Source organism: Cherax quadricarinatus, chromosome 85, assembly GCF_038502225.1.
Source record: "Cherax quadricarinatus isolate ZL_2023a chromosome 85, ASM3850222v1, whole genome shotgun sequence".
NCBI lineage: Eukaryota > Metazoa > Arthropoda > Malacostraca > Decapoda > Parastacidae > Cherax > Cherax quadricarinatus.
Window position 1 is genome coordinate 5,584,209 of NC_091376.1, and position 20,077 is coordinate 5,604,285.

A 20,077-nucleotide genomic window follows, 5' to 3' on the forward strand; every position below is an offset into this window, starting at 1 on the left:
TTACAGCAACTGCTCTGGAGACGACAGCTACTGCAGTCCGTACACTAAGAGAGATGTTGTTCAGTCTGGGGATGAGGAGGATGCTGAGAAAGATGCAGAAGAGTAGGAGAAAGTTTCAAAGAGGACATAAATATCTGGTCATAAATATCTGCATTATCAGTGGGATTAGATAAAAGATTATTTTTACATGATGTCCTTAGAAGCTTCCACATTGTATAAGATATTATGCACTTCAGATATCACTTACTGATATTTTTCTGGCTGATAAATGTGTAAAATGTCGTGTGGATCCATTTCTTCGCACATATAAAATGAATAACTATTTAGCACAATTTTACATTAATTTTCCACCGAGAGGTTAAAGTTGACCCTGAAGTAACCTTTACCACCTGATTTTAACTTTGAATTTAAAAACTTCAGAAATGGATTCTACATATCATAAACCAGTAAAATTAAATTTCCAAGATGGTGACCAGTGGCCATCTTGGATTTTTGCAAAATGACAGAGGTTCAAAAATTAAATACCAGAGTTTTCCATGGATAAAGATGGTGCCACCATGATTAATTTGTGTTTAAACTCCAAGGTAATACAACTCCATGGTAATACAACTCTATGGTAATAGGGTGGCCCGGTGGCCTGGTGGCTAAAGCTCCCGCTTCACACACGGAGGGCCCGGGTTCGATTCCCGGCGGGTGGAAACATTTCGACACGTTTCCTTACACCTGTTGTCCTGTTCACCTAGCGGCAAATAGGTACCTGGGTGTTAGTCGACTGGTGTGGGTCGCATCCTGGGGGACAAGATTAAGGACCCCAATGGAAATAAGTTAGACAGTCCTCGATGACGTACTGACTTTCTTGGGTTATCCTGGGTGGCTAACCCTCCGGGGTTAAAAATCCGAACGAAATCTTATCTTATCTTATCTTAACTCTATGGTAGCACAACTCCATGAGAATACAACTCCATTGGAATACAACTCCATGGTAATACAGCTCCATGGGAATACAACTCCATGGCAGCACAACTCCATGGTAGTACAACTCCATAGTAGTACAACTCCATTTGAGTGCACCTCCATGGTAGTACAACTCCATGGTAGTACAACTCCATAGTAGTACAACTCCATTGGAGTACACCTCCATGGTAGTACAACTCCATGGTAGTATACCTCCATGGTAGTACAACTCCATGGTAGTACACCTCCATGGTAGTACAACTCCATGGTAGTACAACTCCATGGTAGTACAACTCCATAGTAGTACAACTCCATTGGAGTACACCTCCATGGTAGTACAACTCCATGGTAGTACAACTCCATGGTAGTACAACTCCATGGGAGTACACCTCCATGGTAGTACAACTCCATGGTAGTACAACTCCATGGTAGTACAACTCCATGGGAGTACACCTCCATGGTAGTACAACTCCATGGTAGTACAACTCCATGCTAGTACAACTCCATGGTAGAACAATTCATGGGAGTACAACTCCATGGGAGTACAACTACATGGTAATACAACTCCAGGGAAGTACAACTCCATGGTAGTACAACTCCATGGTAGTACAACTTCATGGTAGTACAACTCCATGGTAGTACAACTTCATGGTAGTACAATTCCAAGGTAGTACAACTCCAGGGAAGTACAACTCCATGGGAGTACAATTCCATGTTAGTACAACTCCATGGTAGTACAACTCCATAGTAGTACATCTCCATGGTAGTACAATTCCATGGAAGTACAACTCCATGGTAGTACAATTCATGGGAGTACAACTCCATGGGAGTACAACTCCATCTTAGTACAACTTTATGATAGTACAACTCCATGGTAGCACAACTCAATGGTAGTACAACTCAATGGTAGTGCAACTGAATGGTAGTATAACTTCATGGGAGTATAACTCCATGGCAGTGCAACTCCATGGTAGAACAACTCCATGGTAGTATAATTCCATGGTAGTACAACTTCATGGTAGCACAACTCCATGGTAGTACAACTCCATGGTGGTACAACTCCATGGTAGTACAACTCCATGGTAGTATAACTCCATGGTAGTACAACGCCATGGTAGTACAACTCCATGGGAGTACAACTCGATGGTAGTACAACTCCATGGTAGTACAACTCCATGGGAGTACAACTCCATGGTAGTACAACTCCATGGTAGTACAAATTCATGGTAGTACAACTCCATGGTAGTACAACTCCCTGGGAGTACAACTCCATGGTAGTACAACTCCATGGTAGTACAACTTCATGGTAGTACAACTTCATGGTAGTACAGCTCCATGGTAGTACAACTCCATGGTAGTACACCTCCATGGTAGTACAACTTCATGGTAGTACAACTCCATGGGAGTACAAATCCATGGTAGTACAACTCCATGGTAGTACAACTTCATGGTAGTACAACTTCATGGTAGTACAACTCCATGGTAGTACAACTCCATGGTAGTACACCTCCATGGTAGTACAACTTCATGGTAGTACAACTCCATGGGAGTACAAATCCATGGTAGTACAACTCCATGGTAGTACACCTCCATGGTAGTACAACTTCATGATAGTACAACTTCATGGTAGTACAACTCCATGGTAGTACAACTCCATTGTAGTACACCTCCATGGTAGTACAACTTCATGGTAGTACAACTCCATGGTAGTACACCTCCATGGTAGTACAACTTCATGGTAGTACAACTCCATGGTAGTACAACTCCATGGGAGTACAACTCCATGGTAGTACAACTCCATGGTAGTACAACTTCATGGTAGTACAACTCCATGGTAGTACAACTTCATGGTAGTACAACTTCATGGGAGTACAACTCCATGGTAGTACAACTCCATGGGAGTACAACTCCATGGTAGTACAACTCCATGGTAGTACAACTTCATGGTAGTACAACTTCATGGTAGTACAACTCCATGGTAGTTCAACTTCATGGTAGTACAACTTCATGGTAGTACAACTCCATGGTAGTACAACTTCATGGTAGTACAACTTCATGGTAGTACAACTCCATGGTAGTACACCTCCATGGTAGTACAACTTCATGGTAGTACAACTCCATGGTAGTTCAACTCCATGGTAGTTCAACTCCATGGTAGTACAACTCCATGGTAGTACAACTTCATGGTAATACAACTCCATGGTAGTACAACTCCATGGTAGTACAACTCCATGGTAGTACAACTCCATGGTAGTACAACTCCATGGTAGTACAACTCCATGGTAGTACAACTTCATGGTAGTACAACTCCATGGTAGTACAACTCCATGGTAGTACAACTTCATGGTAGTACAACTTCATGGTAGTACAACTCCATGGTAGTACAACTCCATGGTAGTACAACTCCATGGTAGTACAACTCCATGGTAGTACAACTCCATGGTAGTACAACTCCATGGTAGTACAACTTCATGGTAGTACAACTTCATGGTAGTACAACTCCATGGTAGTACAACTCCATGGTAGTACAACTCCATGGTAGTACAACTCCATGGTAGTACAACTCCATGGTAGTACAACTCCATGGTAGTACAACTTCATGGTAGTACAACTCCATGGTAGTACAACTTCATGGTAGTACAACTCCATGGTAGTACAACTCCATGGTAGTACAACTTCATGGTAGTACAACTCCATGGTAGTACAACTCCATGGTAGTACAACTCCATGGTAGTACAACTCCATGGTAGTACAACTTCATGGTAGTACAACTTCATGGTAGTACAACTCCATGGTAGTACAACTCCATGGTAGTACAACTCCATGGTAGTACAACTCCATGGTAGTACAACTCCATGGTAGTACAACTCCATGGTAGTACACCTCCATGGTAGTACAACTCCATAGTAGTACAACTCCATTGGAGTACACCTCCATGGTAGTACAACTCCATGGTAGTACACCTCCATGGTAGTACAACTCCATGGTAGTACACCTCCATGGTAGTACAACTCCATGGTAGTACAACTCCATGGTAGTACACCTCCATGGTAGTACAACTCCATGGTAGTACAACTCCATGGTAGTACAACTCCATGGTAGTACAACTTCATGGTAGTACAACTCCATGGTAGTACAACTCCATGGTAGTACAACTTCATGGTAGTACAACTTCATGGTAGTACAACTCCATGGTAGTACAACTCCATGGTAGTACAACTCCATGGTAGTACAACTCCATGGTAGTACAACTCCATGGTAGTACAACTTCATGGTAGTACAACTCCATGGTAGTACAACTTCATGGTAGTACAACTCCATGGTAGTACAACTCCATGGTAGTACAACTCCATGGTAGTACAACTCCATGGTAGTACAACTCCATGGTAGTACAACTCCATGGTAGTACAACTCCATGGTAGTACAACTCCATGGTAGTACAACTTCATGGTAGTACAACTCCATGGTAGTACAACTCCATGGTAGTACAACTCCATGGTAGTACAACTCCATGGTAGTACAACTCCATGGTAGTACAACTCCATGGGAGTACAACTCCATGGTAGTACAACTCCATGGTAGTACAACTTCATGGTAGTACAACTCCATGGTAGTACAACTTCATGGTAGTACAACTCCATGGTAGTACAACTCCATGGTAGTACAACTTCATGGTAGTACAACTTCATGGTAGTACAACTCCATGGTAGTACAACTCCATGGTAGTACAACTCCATGGTAGTACAACTCCATGGTAGTACAACTTCATGGTAGTACAACTTCATGGTAGTACAACTCCATGGTAGTACAACTCCATGGTAGTACAACTCCATGGTAGTACAACTCCATGGTAGTACAACTCCATGGTAGTACAACTCCATGGTAGTACACCTCCATGGTAGTACAACTCCATAGTAGTACAACTCCATTGGAGTACACCTCCATGGTAGTACAACTCCATGGTAGTATACCTCCATGGTAGTACAACTCCATGGTAGTACACCTCCATGGTAGTACAACTCCATGGTAGGACAACGCCATGGTAGTACACCTCCATGGTAGTACAACTCCATGGTAGAACACCTCCATGGTAGTACAACTCCATAGTAGTACAACTCCATTGGAGTACACCTCCATGGTAGTACAATTCCATGGTAGTATACCTCCATGGTAGTACAACTCCATGGTAGTACACCTCCATGGTAGTACAACTCCATGGTAGTACAACTCCATGGTAGTACAACTCCATAGTAGTACAACTCCATTGGAGTACACCTCCATGGTAGTACAACTCCATGGTAGTACAACTCCATGGTAGTACAACTCCATGGGAGTACACCTCCATGGTAGTACAACTCCATGGTAGTACAACTCCATGGTAGTACAACTTCATAGTAGTACAACTCCATTGGAGTACACCTCTATGGTAGTACAACTCCATGGTAGTACAACTCCATGGTAGTACAACTCCATGGTAGTACAACTCCATGGAAGTACAACTCCATGGTAGAACAATTCCAAGGTAGTACAACTCCATGGTAGTACAACTCCATGGTAGTACAACTCCATGGTAGTACAACTCCATGGTAGTACAACTCCATGGCAGTACAACTCCATGGTAGTACAACTCCATGGTAGTACAACTCCATGGTAGTATAACTCCATGGTAGTACAACTCCATGGAAGTACAACTCCATGGTAGTACAATTCATGGGAGTACAACTCCATGGTAGAACAATTCCAAGGTAGTACAACTCCATGGAAGTACAACTCCATGGGAGTACAATTCCATGTTAGTACAACTCCATGGTAGTACAACTCCATGGTAGTACAACTCCATGGCAGTACAACTCCATAGTAGTACATCTCCATGGTAGTACAATTCCATGGAAGTACAACTCCATGGTAGTACAATTCATGGGAGTACAACTCCATGGGAGTACAACTCCACAGTAGGACAACTCCATGGGAGTACAACTCCATGGTAGGACAACTCCATGGTAGTACAACTCCATCTTAGTACAACTTTATGATAGTACAACTCCATGGTAGCACAACTCCATGGTAGTACAACTCGATGGTAGTGCAACTGAATGGTAGTATAACTTCATGGGAGTATAACTCCATGGCAGTGCAACTCCATGGTAGCACAACTCCATGGTAGTACAACTCCATGGTAGTATAACTCCATGGTAGTACAACTTCATGGTAGCACAACTCCATGGTAGTACAACTCCATGGTGGTACAACTCCATGGTAGTACAACTCCATGGTAGTATAACTCCATGGTAGTACAACTCCATGGTAGTACAACTCCATGGGAGTACAACTCCATGGTAGTACAACTCCATGGTAGTACAACTCCATGGGAGTACAACTCCATGGTAGTACAACTCCATGGTAGTACAACTTCATGGTAGTACAACTCCATGGTAGTACAACTCCCTGGGAGTACAACTCCATGGTAGTACAACTCCACGGTAGTACAACTTCATGGTAGTACAACTTCATGGTAGTACAGCTCCATGGTAGTACAACTTCATGGTAGTACAACTCCATGGTAGTACAACTTCATGGTAGTACAACTCCATGGTAGTACAACTCCATGGTAGTACAACTTCATGGTAGTACAACTCCATGGTAGTACAACTCCATGGTAGTACAACTCCATGGTAGTACAACTCCATGGTAGTACAACTTCATGGTAGTACAACTTCATGGTAGTACAACTCCATGGTAGTACAACTCCATGGTAGTACAACTCCATGGTAGTACAACTCCATGGTAGTACAACTCCATGGTAGTACAACTCCATGGTAGTACAACTCCATGGTAGTACAACTTCATGGTAGTACAACTCCATGGTAGTACAACTTCATGGTAGTACAACTCCATGGTAGTACAACTTCATGGTAGTACAACTCCATGGTAGTACAACTTCATGGTAGTACAACTTCATGGTAGTACAACTCCATGGTAGTACAACTTCATGGTAGTACAACTTCATGGTAGTACAACTCCATGGTAGTACAACTTCATGGTAGTACAACTCCATGGTAGTACAACTTCATGGTAGTACAACTCCATGGTAGTACAACTTCATGGTAGTACAACTCCATGGTAGTACAACTTCATGGTAGTACAACTTCATGGTAGTACAACTCCATTATAGTACAACTTCATGGTAGTACAACTCCATGGTAGTACAACTTCATGGTAGTACAACTTCATGGTAGTACAACTCCATGGTAGTACAACTCCATGGTAGTACAACTTCATGGTAGTACAACTTCATGGTAGTACAACTTCATGGTAGTACAACTTCATGGTAGTACAACTCCATGGTAGTACAACTTCATGGTAGTACAACTCCATGGTAGTACAACTCCATGGTAGTACAACTCCATTATAAACATTCCTAGTATAAATATAACCAGCTTCAAGAAATGGTAATATACGACCATCAATAATGTTTCCTGGTTGATGTTATTAGGTCGAGTTTATCTTATCGTCTCTAGTGTCAGGTGTTTAATAACCATCCAGGTGTATATTGTGTCACATGTGGTTTATGTGTCAGGTGTTTAATAACCATCCAGGTGTATATTGTGTCACATGTGGTTAATGTGTCAGGTGTTTAATAACCATTCAGGTGTATATTGTGTCACATGTGGTTAATGTGTCAGGTGTTTAATAACCATCCAGGTGTATATTGTGTCACATGTGGTTAATGTGTCAGGTGTTTAATAACCATTCAGGTGTATATTGTGTCACATGTGGTTTATGTGTCAGGTGTTTAATAACCATCCAGGTGTATATTGTGTCACATGTGGGTTATGTGTCAGGTGTTTAATAACCATTCAGGTGTATATTGTGTCACATGTGGTTTATGTGTCAGGTGTTTAATAACCATCCAGGTGTATATTGTGTCACATGTGGTTTATGTGTCAGGTGTTTAATAACCATCCAGGTGTATATTGTGTCACATGTGGTTAATGTGTCAGGTGTTTAATAACCATCCAGGTGTATATTGTGTCACATGTGGTTAATGTGTCAGGTGTTTAATAACCATTCAGGTGTATATTGTGTCACATGTGGTTAATGTGTCAGGTGTTTAATAACCATTCAGGTGTATATTGTGTCACATGTGGTTAATGTGTCAGGTGTTTAATAATCATCCAGGTGTATATTGTGTCACATGTGGTTAATGTGTCAGGTGTTTAATAACCATTCAGGTGTATATTGTGTCACATGTGGTTAATGTGTCAGGTGTTTAATAACCATCCAGGTGTATATTGTGTCACATGTGGTTAATGTGTCAGGTGTTTAATAACCATTCAGGTGTATATTGTGTCACATGTGGTTAATGTGTCAGGTGTTTAATAACCATCCAGGTGTATATTGTGTCACATGTGGTTAATGTGTCAGGTGTTTAATAACCATCCAGGTGTATATTGTGTCACATGTGGTTAATGTGTCAGGTGTTTAATAACCATCCAGGTGTATATTGTGTCACATGTGGTTAATGTGTCAGGTGTTTAATAACCATCCAGGTGTATATTGTGTCACATGTGGTTAATGTGTCAGGTGTTTAATAACCATCCAGGTGTATATTGTGTCACATGTGGTTAATGTGTCAGGTGTTTAATAACCATCCAGGTGTATAGTGTGTCACATGTGGTTAATGTGTCAGGTGTTTAATAACCATCCAGGTGTATATTGTGTCACATGTGGTTTATGTGTCAGGTGTTTAATAACCATCCAGGTGTATATTGTGTCACATGTGGTTTATGTGTCAGGTGTTTAATAACCATTCAGGTGTATATTGTGTCACATGTGGTTTATGTGTCAGGTGTTTAATAACCATTCAGGTGTATATTGTGTCACATGTGGTTTATGTGTCAGGTGTTTAATAACCATCCAGGTGTATATTGTGTCACATGTGGTTTATGTGTCAGGTGTTTAATAACCATCCAAGTGTATATTGTGTCACATGTGGTTTATGTGTCAGGTGTTTAATAACCATCCAAGTGTATATTGTCACATGTGGTTTATGTGTCAGGTGTTTAATAACCATCCAAGTGTATATTGTGTCACATGTGGTTTATGTGTCAGGTGTTTAATAACCATTCAGGTGTATATTGTGTCACATGTGGTTTATGTGTCAGGTGTTTAATAACCATTCAGGTGTATATTGTGTCACATGTGGTTTATGTGTCAGGTGTTTAATAACCATCCAGGTGTATATTGTGTCACATGTGGTTTATGTGTCAGGTGTTTAATAACCATCCAAGTGTATATTGTGTCACATGTGGTTTATGTGTCAGGTGTTTAATAACCATCCAGGTGTATATTGTGTCACATGTGGTTTATGTGTCAGGTGTTTAATAACCATCCAGGTGTATATTGTGTCACATGTGGTTTATGTGTCAGGTGTTTAATAACCATCCAGGTGTATATTGTGTCACATGTGGTTTATGTGTCAGGTGTTTAATAACCATCCAGGTGTATATTGTGTCACATGTGGTTTATGTACTGGAGCTTTGAGTGGTGGAAGTTTACATAGTACAGGTTTATATAGTAGAAATTTATAGAGGTTTATTAGTAATAATTTATATAGTAGAGGTTTATATGGTAAAAATTTATATAGTGCAGATTTATATAGTAGAGGTTTATATAGTAAAAATTTATATAGTTGAGGTTTATATAGTAGAAATTTATTTAGTTGATGTTTATATAGTAGAAATTTAAATAGTAGAGGTTTATATAGTAGAAATTTATATAGTTGAGGTTTATATAGTAGAAATTTATATAGTTGAGGTTTATATAGTAGAAATTTATATAGTTGAGGTTTATATAGTAGAAATTTATTTAGTTGAGGTTTATATAGTAGAAATTTATATAGTAGAGGTTTATATAGTAAAAAATTATATAATAGATTTTTAATAATAGAGGTTTATATAGAATAGATTTATGTAGTAGAAATTTATATAATAGAGGTTTATATAATAGAGGTTGATATAATATGAATTTTGGAATATAAAGTTGGGAAGGACATCTAAACTGTTGTGTCTGGGCGACTCTACAAAGACAGCAATTTTTTTTTTATATTTTATTTAAAAACTTTACAGCTTACTATTAAATAAAAATATATAAAATGGGTACAGTAGGATCCTGAATCCTACACAACATACACTAACAATCCTACACAACATACACTAACAATCCTACACAACATACACTAACAATCCTACACAACATACACTAACAATCCTACACAACATACACTAACAATCCTACACAACATACACTAACAATCCTACACAACATATTTATTTATTATTTATTTATTATCAATTTGAGCACACATACAGAGGTACAAAAAAATACAGGTAAGAGCAGTATGCCAAAGCCACTTATACTATGCATAGCATTACGGGCTGGCTTAAAATTAACTTAAGATTAACTAAGCAATGATGAAATCAGTGATAAAACATTAATGTAAACAGATAACTATAAAGCACAAGTGAGTATTACAAAGACAGGTCATATGGTTGCATGCATTGTTGTACATTCAGTAGAATGGAGTATTCTGTTAGGTAGTGTTTTTAAAAAATAATAAAGTTAGATGGGGTTTTAGGTTGAACATTTATGTGATATAATTGTGAGAAACATTTAAGATATACAATTTATATGGTTCAGTTATTCAGTATTTATTTGGTTTTGGGTGAATAAGTGATCTTTGAGAAGAGACTTGAATTTATAAACAGGTAGTGTTTCTTTTATATTTACAGGTAATGAATTCCAGATTTTAGGGCCTTTTATGTGCATTGAGTTTTTGCATAGTGTGAGATGGACACGAGGAACATCAAAGAGTGATCTGTGCCTTGTGTTATGGTCATGTGTTCTGTTGAGGTTGGCAAGGAGATGTTTGAGGGGAGGGTTAATATCAGAGTTAAGTGTTCTATGTATGTAATAGGTGCAGTAATAAGTATGGATGTTTTGTATGGTGAGTAGGTTTAGTGTATTGAATATTGGTGGAGTGTGCTGCCTGTAGTGAGAATTTGTTATCATTCTAACTGCAGCCTTTTGTTGGGTAATTAGTGGTCTGAGATGGTTAATTGTTGTTGAGCCCCATGCACAAATTCCATAGGTGAGATAGGGGTAAATAAGAGAGTGATATAGGGCCAGGAGGGCTGACTGTGGAACATAGTACCGTATCTTCGATAGTATGCCTACAGTCTTGGAAATTTTCTTTGAAATTTGTTGTATATGTGTATGAAATTTGAGTCTATTATCAAGGTGGATTCCTAAGAATTTTCCCTCTGTTAGCTTTGTGATAGGTGATCCGTTTATCATTATGTTAAGAGGGACATCTGTAGCTCTGTTACCAAACTGAATGAAGTAGGTTTTGTCAATGTTTAGTGTAAGTTTGTTAGTCCTCATCCAGGTAGATATTTTCTGTAATTCGGTATTTACAGTATTGGCTAGCGTGACTGGGCTCGGGTGGGAGAAGACGTATGTAGTGTCATCTGCAAATAGTGTGGGTTTGAGTAATTGCGAAGCATTTGGTAGGTCATTTATGTATAGGAGAAAGAGAAGAGGGCCAAGGACACTTCCCTGTGGGACACCAACTGTAATTGGTTGTGCAGAAGAGTTTGCCCCATTTGTGTACACATATTGGCTTCTGTTGCTGAGGTAAGACTTGAGGTAGTTGAGGGAGTGCCCTCTTATACCATAGTGTGACAATTTTACGTGGAGCAAGTCATGGTCAACTGTATCAAAAGCTTTACGTAAGTCAATGAAGATCCCCAGTGGGACTTCTTTTTTCTCTATTGCAGTGTATATATGTTCTAACATGTGTATAATAGCATCATTAGTATTTTTATTAGGCCTGAATCCAAATTGGCAGGGGTTGAGTATGTTTTGGGAGATAAGGTAGGAGTAGATTCGTTTATGAATTAATTTTTCGAAGATTTTTGAGAGAGGGTGTAAGTTGGATATTGGCCTATAGTTATTCAACTCTGTTTGGTCTCCTCCTTTGTGGATCGGGGTGACCCTTGCTATTTTGAGTACTGTAGGGAAGGTGGAGGATTCAATGGATTTGTTAAAGAGTGTTGCAATGATTGGTGATAGCACTTGTGACACTTTTTTGTATATAAAGGGTGGTAAGGTATTTAAATCTGCCTTGTTTTTTAGTGCGTTGATAATAAGGGAGACTTCGTATGGGTTAGTCGGAGCTAGGAACACAACATACACTAACAATCCTACACAACATACACTAACAATCCTACACAACATACACTAACAATCCTACACAACATACACTAACAATCCTACACAACATACACTAACAATCCTACATAAAAGAGGTTACCCATATACACTCACAAAATTTTCCATATAACATACTACTATAATATAAACAATATAAACTATATAACTATATAAACTATATAAAATATAAACTATATAAACCTTTCAGATTTGTATAGTTAACATACTATGACTGACGTATGACAAAGGTTCACAACCTTCACAGTAGATAATCAGAGTAATGACCTACATCACAATCTCAGTTAAAAAATAATAAAATACATGCACTTCCCAAAATTAACCCCTATACAATAAGAATTACCTAAAAACATACATACCTGCCTCACTACAATCCCTCTTTAAGCATTGAAAAAAAATGAAAATCCTAAGTCTCACACTTATACTAAATAAATATTAATAAATATTAGTAAATATTAATACAGCTTCTTCCACCGGCTGAGCACATTATATAAAGTAAGAGACTAAACCATACTCTCTCATTACAAATTTTTAATGAGGCATTACAAATTTATGGAAGTCATTAGCGTTCCATCTCTCATCAACTGGATGAGCACATTATATAATGCTAAAATAAAGTCAGTACACTCGCTAAAACCCCAAAACTAAACACAAACAACATAATTTAAATAACCTCTCATTGCGATACAATTATCGCACATGAAATATGCCCAATAAAGGCTATAAACGCACACTCTACAGAAGCCCAAAAGCTCTTCAAGGTCTTACACCTATAATCTTGACACCATTCACACTTAATACATGAAGAAGGTCATGACGACCCTGACACATCAAACACAGAATTCTTCATTCGTTACTACGTAATTACTTGATATCACCTTTGCTTTCTGTGCCCACTTGCATGCTACATACACTTATGCCACACATCTACACCTTCTATACCCACATACACCTCACTCTCACCCCTCCCCAGGAGGCGACCCCGCTGTGTCCCCCTGAATTCCCCCTTCTCGTATGTAATCCCCAAACCCCCCCCTTACTCAGTCAGTCCAAGTCGTAGATTCATGAGAAACCCTAACGTAAACATTCTATACCCTTCCGAAAAATCCTTCTCCCACCTCCTCCCATACAGTTCTCTATTACGACACATCGTACGATAAACCGTTACCGCTAGTACCTGCCTCCGCACCTCACAATCCCCCCTCCCCCTCATCACCCACGATATATATATATAATCCACTATTATATAATCAAAAGCTCTTATAACACTCTCATCGAACCCTCCCACATCTAGGCTTAGTGCACGCAGAACCGACACCCCTCAGCCCCCCACCCCCTGTACAACCCTACTTAACCAATACCTAACACCCTCCAGTCCCCCACAAAAGTATACTGCATGGAACGCCGTCTCATCCTCCCCACAGATTCCACACCTTCCGCCCACAATTACCCCTCTGGTTCTTAGTACCTCCCCCGACGGTAGTATGCCATGCAGAAAACGATACGTTACCTCCCTTACCCTAGGCTTTAACTTCAACTTGCTAAACCTATACCAAATACTCTTCCATGCGTACATGGGGAACAATCCCTCAACTGGTACAACAATCCTTTCTACAAGCAGCCTACACAAAACCCCTACTCGAATTTTCCTGGGTTCTCGAACCAACATCAAAGCCCTCAAAACAGTTTCACATTCCCTCAACTCCACACCACCATACAACTTACCCAACCTATCATGTATTTTTCCCAGCTGCCCTCCACTCATACCTTCGCGCAAAACCTCCCATTTAAGAAACGCACATTTAATCCTCCTTCTCAGATCCATCAACCCCAACCCACCCTGGCGCACAGGTAACATTACAACCTCTCTCCTCAGCCAATCGCACCTTGAACCCCACAAAAAGTTGAACACTCGTCTCAGAATTCCCACAACCGCCGTCCCTGTTAATGGGAACACGGCTGCTACGTGCCAAACCTTACTATACAATAATACATTTTTTTTATATATATTTTATTTAAAACCAACAAATAGACAATAGACAAAAGGAAAAACCATAAAGATGACAATATATGAATAATAACTGAAAAAAACGTTACATTAGATATTGAAACAGTAACGAATAACATAATATAACAAATATGACCACTATAACCTACATATAAAATCAGATACCGAAGCTTAAAACTGTCCTATACTAGCTACATGTGGATAAGTTAACTTTCGTAAAAACATGCAAACCTATATTAACTCTTCCTCAAATTAATCATCCTTGCTCTTAATTTACACTAGAATAATAAAATACAAGTATACTTTCATTATTTCGTTTCAGACTAAATTCCTTCTGCTCAGAGCACGGAAAGAAATATAGGATAATTAACCAATGATGTCAAGAACACATCTATGCGAAACCTACACCGACCATACAGGTCCATGAGAACTGCACGGTCCGCGCAGCTGCTCGCCCAGGTGTGCACATCTACATTACACATTAGATTTAGCTCAACATTTTTCAATAATGCCATACGTAGAAACATTCTACCCAATTTGTATAATAAAGAGCAGTTTGAATCAAAGAACATTCCACAATTATCATAAATTTACCCTAACCTAAGCCTAGTATTCCATCTGTATTATAAATCATGGTGTACATGATTCAACCATGTATTACCATAAAGAAAAAAAGAACAATAAAAAAGGAAAACCCACTCTTCACCTTTAAATTCAGACTTCAATTTACTATTCATGTACATACATATAAATTATATAATGTATATTGTCTAATTGAACACAATTACTTCCAACGTCAGTTATAATATTACGTCATCTCAACCACGAATAACTTCAACTATTCTTACAACTTCAAGGTTTCGTAAAACTCTTTAAACTACATACATAGTATTGCCACCATCTAGACAAATTAAAAAGAAAAACAATACTCAAATATATCAAAACACACTATGCTTCTATTGGCACCAAATCAATTGTGCTTACAAAAATACAGTGTAAATTAAAATGAAACATAAAAAGCCATTTTGACATTTACACATTGTATCAAAATCATAAATACGCATAGAAAATATGTATTGAATATCATTGAAAATGTTCATGAGAAAAACCATTAATGGTATATGCAAGTAAACATACATACACATATACATACATATATATACACATATATATACACATATACATATATACATTATATATATATATATATATATATATATATATATATATATATATATATATATATATATATATATATATATACATATATATACATATACACATATATATACATATAAATACATGCATACACATACATATACATACACACATATATACATATACACATACATATACACACATACTACTACACATATATACATACACACACATACACATGTATATATATACACATACACATACATAGTTATAAGTCGACAATTCCAAATATAACTGTATTGTACTTGAAACACTCGGAACAAATAATGTTAAAATTGCACCCCAGACATACCTCATATAACATTCATCAAACTCATCACGCTACCGCCCATTCTAGGAAACCAGCCCATTTCATCCCCCTTACCTGCCTTTCAACTCCCGTAAATCCCGTAAAGTGAAATTCCTATAACCCTCACTTAAATCCCTCTCCCATCTCCCCCCCATACACCTCCTTATTTCTACACTTTGTCCTATAAAAAGTTGCTGTTAATGCATTAATTCTTTCACTCACGTTCGCTCCTCTTATAGCCCAAGACATATAAATATAATCCGTAATTATATACCCTACCGCATTCTCTACCATCTGATTCACCCCACCTATGTCTAAGCTTAAAACCCTCAACACCTGCAACCCCCCCCTCCCACTAACCTTATTACCTTACCCAACCAAACCCTTATTAGTTCAATACATTCACAAAAATACACCATATGGAAAACAGTCTCCAATCCACCACAAGCCTTGCATATCCCATCCTCCCGTATTCTCTTATGGAATAAAACCATTCCAGACGGTAAGATCCCATGTAAAAATCTATACATAACTTCTCGTACTTTAGGTTTTAAACGTAATTTGTTCAAACGCCCCCAGATATTACACCAATCATACATCGGATAAACCCCTTCTACCACTGCTACCACTGCCTTACCTTCCACCCCATCAAGGTTTCCCAATTTAATATGTGAAGGATCTCTCATGTTTATGATGACCCGTAACATTGCCTCACCTATTATGAACTCCCTACCCACCCACCACCGTTGCATATCCTGACGTATCTTATGAAGTCCGCCTTCCCTCGCCCCCCTCCTCCCGCTTATAACTACGTTTCAAATACACACTCATAATCCTCTTTTCAACAGCTATAAGACCCAGCCCTCCTCGGCCAACCGGGAGTGTGACAACCGCTCTACCTAACCATTCGCTTCCAGTACCCCAAATGAATCTAAAAACGCGCTTTTGTAACCTTTGTATCTCACTACGAAGTATCGGATATATTGCTGCTACATGCCAAAGTTTACTATATAATAGGACATTCGTTGTAATCACTCTTTGATGCAAAGTTAAGTGTGCAGCTCGTAAACCACTGAGGCGCTTCAGTACACCATCTACAATACGCACTGAATTTATTTGTTGTGCTAACTTGATATCACTTACATAAACGATCCCACATATCAGTAATTGGTCCACCTTTTTCCACCTTTCAACTACTTCACATTCCTCACTTAACCCATCCCCAAGATCCATATACTTCGTTTTCTCCTTATTAATTGACATGCCAGAAGCCTTTTCAAACACGTTTACTAACTTTTCCACCCGAGGCAAATCCCTGTTACCACTTACTAAAATCGTTGTGTCATCAACATATCCAACAATGCCAGCCCCCCCCACCCCTTTCGTCACCAACCCCATTTGCTGCCAATAAGACCCTAATTCCTCTATAAAAGGGATCCTGTAAACAAGCAAAAAATATTTGTGAAAGGGGACAACCTTGACGTAGACCCCTTCTCATCTGAATTTGTTCTCCTAACCTTCCATTTACCTGCACCCGCAGGGATGCATCTTGATACATTAATTTGGCCCATGATATAATTTCCTCTCCAAACCCCTGCCATCTCATAATCTTCCATAACGCTTCCCTTTCTACACTATCATATGCCGCCTCCCAATCTATAGCCAACACCCCCCCCTCCCAATTTTACTCTTTCTTCAATAAAACTTCTAATCAACCCATGCCCGTCATACATAGATCTTCCCGGCACCCCATATTGTCCCTTATCAATCACTTTACCCAGGACCTTTTTTATTCTGTTAGCTAAAATTCTTGCAAAAATCTTATTATCACCACACAATAACGAAATAGCACGATAGTCTTTGACTGTTAATGGCTCACCCTTAGGCACTAGAACGACCACTGCCATCCCGCTTAAGGATATTGAATAATCTTACCAAAAACCCTTTTAAAACGCTCCAATTTTGGAGATAAAAGTCACTGGGCAACCCATCAATTCCTGGTGCCTTACCTAATTGCGCCCCGGATAAAGCTTCCCATGTCTAGCACTCCGTTATCGGTCCTTCCAAAACGAATCGATCATGCTCTGTCAACTCACACTGTACAAACCTTCCAATTGACTGTAATGCTATTTCGCTTATTCCCACACTTTGCGTTTTCAACTTAACCCAAGCATCAATATACCCACTCATACCCTCAGTCGTCGTCAACACCTGGTCCACTTTATACCCTTGCATACCTACCTGAACATTCAATCCCATTAACTCCATTGCCTTGCGACGTGTGTGTTGACTCCGCAACACACACGCCGACGGCCGATCTCCCCACAAAACCTCCTCAATCCCTCCCTTAAGCCTTTCCCCATCAAACCTCTCATTTTGTAAATTCCGGATATTTTCCTTCAAACTTTCAATTTCAATAACAGGATAATTAGCATTAATTTGTGCATAACATTCGCGCAACTGCCCCTCTAAATATTTTTGAAAACCGTATTGTAACTGATTATATCTCGTCCCTCGATTAATATAATATTCCTTAATACGTTTTTTAGCTATCGTTTCCCACCAATTAACCATGGCAACATCCCCTGGTGCTTCTACCACTAAACGATCCCACATATGTCCAAAAGACAAAAGACTATCCTCTTCCTTTAATAACTTTACATTCAATTTCCAAAATGATGGACCCCTCCGAGGTACACCCTCAATATCCACATCTATTACAACTCCTCTATGATCCGAAAAAACCACATCTATCACCTTCACCCTCCGCACAGTAACCGCACAAGGCACGTACATTCGGTCCAACCTCGCCGCATAACCTCGTTTAATGAAGGTGTGCTCTACCATCCCTCCCCCTCCACACACATCCCTTAACCCCACCCCGGTCAATATATCCCCCAATATACCCAAACAACACCCCGCACCTCTAGGCTCCACATCTTTACGACGCATCATGCAATTCCAATCTCCGCCTATTATTGCAACATTCGGTAAACCACGTAAAAAATAGACCAGTACGTCCCGAACAAATTTAGTTTTATTACTCACGTCACCCTCAGCCGGGCCATATACACATACTAAACTAATGGGAACCCTACCCCAGGTTCCATCCACTCTAATTACCCTCCCCTCCCCCCCCTTCACTACGCCTTATTATAAACGGGCTAGTTTCCTTTACCAAAATGGCAGCCCCACCTTTCAAACGTGTCGCATGTTCCATGTACACATTATAACTACTCATATCCAACTCATAACCAGGCCTAAAATTATGTTCCTGTAAGAATACCACATCCACACCAAGTCGCACCAAATACTCATTAAACCACTTAAGCTTCCTCTCAGCTCTCAACCCGTTAATATTTATAGTAAAACACTTGAATTCAACAAATGGGTTTTCCTTTTGTCCCCGGCATTGACTTTGCCCCAGTTCGTTTTGCAGCACCTCTGTCCCTCCCCCCTTTATTGGGAATCACCTTTGCAATCCCTTGATCCTTGGGTTCACCATTCCCTCTCTGCTGTACCTCCACCCAAGACTTTTTCCCAGGGCGTTGGGCAGGAGTGAGCACATCATCAGAATCCGATGATGCTGCAGTTCTCTTTCGTGTCCCGCCCTCCACCTGCATTTTGACATCTGAAGCACCGTCCTGATGCACCTCCACCTCTACTGCATGCACCTTCAATCCTGTAGACTCTCTCGTCGACAAACCGTCATCTCCTGCCATACCTTCATTCACAGCCGTCCCCAGAACTAAGCCTGGGTCTTCCTCCTGATCTAGGACCGATTCCTCTAACAAGTCATCCAACGCCTTTACCAAAGATGCCGCCACTTCTTCACCCATATTAGGTAGTCTCTCCTCAAAAACCTTATGTATGTCCAATGACTGAGATTCTCCTTGTAGCGTTACAACTGGCGATTCAAGCTCCTTTTCTTTGTCCACCTCCTCACTCCATGACAACCGTTGTTGGGGCGGTGTAGCAAGAGACTGTTCTCGCTCATCGCCTACCTCGCCCACTGGCTGCTGTTGTGCCGGGTACCCACTTCATTTCCCACACTGCGCCGCGATGTGGTCATATGACCCACATAGCCGACACGTACGTTGTTGCCCCGCATACGTTACATAGACTTGAGTCCATAATTCCTTCAACACAACATATGAAGGAATAGGGTGTCGAAGAGTCATTTTAACAGTATATGAACCTTCCAGCGCACCTGCATATGGTCCAGTTTCCCATCTCCCTGCTGTGGCTACATGAACCGTCCCATAGTCCCATAAGTACGCAGTTCACTGGTAATATCAAAATCAGTCGCCTCAAAA